This window comes from Helianthus annuus, chromosome 4, assembly GCF_002127325.2.
Source record: "Helianthus annuus cultivar XRQ/B chromosome 4, HanXRQr2.0-SUNRISE, whole genome shotgun sequence".
Lineage (NCBI taxonomy): Eukaryota > Viridiplantae > Streptophyta > Magnoliopsida > Asterales > Asteraceae > Helianthus > Helianthus annuus.
Genome location: NC_035436.2, coordinates 10426100 through 10429067, shown reverse-complemented (window position 1 = coordinate 10429067; position 2968 = coordinate 10426100).

The window sequence follows — 2968 nt, the reverse complement described above, 5'->3', positions numbered from 1 at the left end:
TTTCCTTTCGCTTGTGTTTAAGATAGTTCTTAAAGTCCACCCAAGCAGGAGGTAATTTCTCGATCATGGCTGCCACTTGAAATGTCTCGCTGAGTACCATACCCTCAGCGTGGATGTCATGAAGTATAATTTGTAACTCTTGGACTTGGTTCATAACAGTCTTGTTATCAACCATTTTGAAGTCCAAGAAACGGGCGACAACAAATTTCTTTGTTCCCGCATCCTCCGTTTTGTACTTTTTCTCCAAAGACTCCCATAATTCTTTGGAAGTCTTGATATTACAGTACACATTATACAAGGCATCCGTGAGACCATTGAGAACATAGCCTCGACATATAAAGTCCGAGTGCTTCCATGCCTCTACCGCGCTCAGAGCCTGAGCATTGGTATCCCCTTCCGCCGGTTGGGGAACGGTCTCCGTTAAGAACCTCGCAAGGTTCATGGTGGTCAAGTAGAAGAACATCTTCTGTTGCCACCTTTTGAAGTGGTGACCCGAGAACTTCTCGGGTCGTTCAGCATGATTTGCCATTGTGGACGCTCCCACAGTGTTGGCAGGGGTACCGACAACAACGTTGACGTTGGTATTTTCAGTCGACATTCTGAAAAAATTCCACAAAACCAAGTTAATAACTGTTAGAATAATAAATGTGCTGATTTATTATTTTACTAACAAAATCGATGAGTTACAAAATCAACCTCGTAGCTTCTAAGTCCAACTTTGAAGACTACAAGAGAAAATCTTAGAACCCAAAGACGAAGAAGGAGTAGAAACAGAGTTCTGTTTTGTCAAAGTCGCTCCTTTGAGTCAAAACAGAGGAAAAACCTTTTTAAAACACAACCTGCTGTGAGGAAAAAAAAAATTTTGAAGTCACAGCAGAGAAGATTTTGATTCTACACGAACGGTGTTTTAAAAATTTGTTTTAAGATTGTAGGAATCCGCTCGTGTAAAATAAATAAAAATTTATTAACTTGAATTACAATACACAAATCAGAATTACAACTGAAAATAAAATTACTATTACAACTGACAAAGAAAACAAGAACAGAAATCCGAACAGAATAACTGTTCTTTGGCTGAGGATCGTGTTAGACACGGGTCCCTTAAAACAAATTTCGTGTCTCCCAGGAGAACACGTTTGTTTCCAGGATACAACAGCCTCAAGCAGTTGCACTGCCGGTCTTGACTCCAACCCGAACGAGTACCTTGCGCTTTGAGAGAAGTTGATGTTTCTATCGAGAGAAGATTGTAAGCTTGTGAATTCGTGTTTTCTGCAATAGGGTAGCACCCTATTTATAGTTGCAGGTCTTAGAAGAAACTGAAAAATGAATTAAATGGAGAATTAAATTGCATTAGACGTCATTAATGCATTTTAATTCGTCACTTAATTCTTAGTCAAACGCATTAACTTTGTCAGTTTCGAATGCTGAATGTAACTGCACTGGTATTAACTTCATCAGGAAGCTTCCGCGCGCGCAGGTCTACAACCTCATGCGCGGTGCGGCCATTTGGCTCACTGCCATGCGCGGTGCGGCCACGTCATGCGCCGCATCACCTACCACTTGGTCCTCGCAACCCTTGTGCTTCACCACGCGCGCGCGGTCAAAAATACAAAGGCGGCTCTCAAGCGGCGATGCGAAGTGCAAAGTGCGCCATCAAAGCGCCTCATCGCCCACGCCACGCGCGCGCGTTAGGATGCGAAGGGTGCGAGTTAGGGTGCTCCGCACCCTTCGCGAGTCCACTAGTGAGTGCTTCCATGGAACAATGAGGATGGAGAGATCCTACTTAAATACCCCTTTAAGTTCCATCTCTCATCCAATGTGGGACAAGGTGCCACTTTCCCACTTATTTCAGCATTCAAGTTTCAAACACCAAACTTTGAGCATCGATATCTCATTCATCTTAGCTCCGTTTTGGACGTGGTTTAGTTCGTTGCGAAGCCCTTCCAACGTGGAACTCAAACCCACAAATAAATATATAAAACCCGCTCATTTTATTATATTTATTTTAAGTCCAAAATTAGGAAAAATCATTTTCCTATCAAAAATTTCCAACACAAATAACCTGGGGAACAGACGATGTAGAGGCAGCTCACCCCCCCCCCCCCAACAATCGAGCCAAAAAGACGTATCGTTACCATCCGCCACCGCAGTTTTAACGGCTCTATTCAGATTATCCCACACTTCAACAATAAATCTTGCACATGCACAATTAGCTTCCAAGGACCAGGTGAAGAACTATAAGTTAGATCTGCATATTTGTTCATTAAATTCAATAAATGTGACACCACCATTGACCAATTCAACTACAAACATCATGTTGACCAATTCGCTTACCTATCTAGATATTTGTCACTTGAAGAAGTTGCATTGATGTTTTGTAGCTATTTATTTTATTTGGTGTTTTCTTGGAGATGTACGTACATTTGCATTCTGTTTTATTACAACTGATAAAGCGTCATTTTTAAATATTCATTAAACTGATGGTTACCAGATATTCTGGAAGTGATTTTCTATGTCGTAGGAGATCAACAATGCAATGCAGGTGTAGGCGGGTCTGGGCAGAGTTAGTAAGCAAGCAACAGAAGTAATTTTAAAAACTGTTGAAATGCATTTTTGATGTTTGTCAAGAACTGCAACATGATTCAAAATCTTTGGAATACGTTTTATTATATTCAAGGGTGGCGGCGCAACTTGTTGCCCGACTACCTGCCATTACTTGTAATTGTCCTTTTCGTGTGGATTGATACAGTGCTTTTGGTTTAAAATTTTTTATTATTATTATTATTATTATTATTAATATTATTATTATTATTATTATTATTATTATTATTATTATTATTATTATTATTATTATTATTATTATTATTATTATTATTATTATTATTATCGATTTTGAAGAATTTGATGATATTAAATTTAGATATTTCATAAACAGGTTTCTTAAACAAAGTAAATATCAAATGATTTT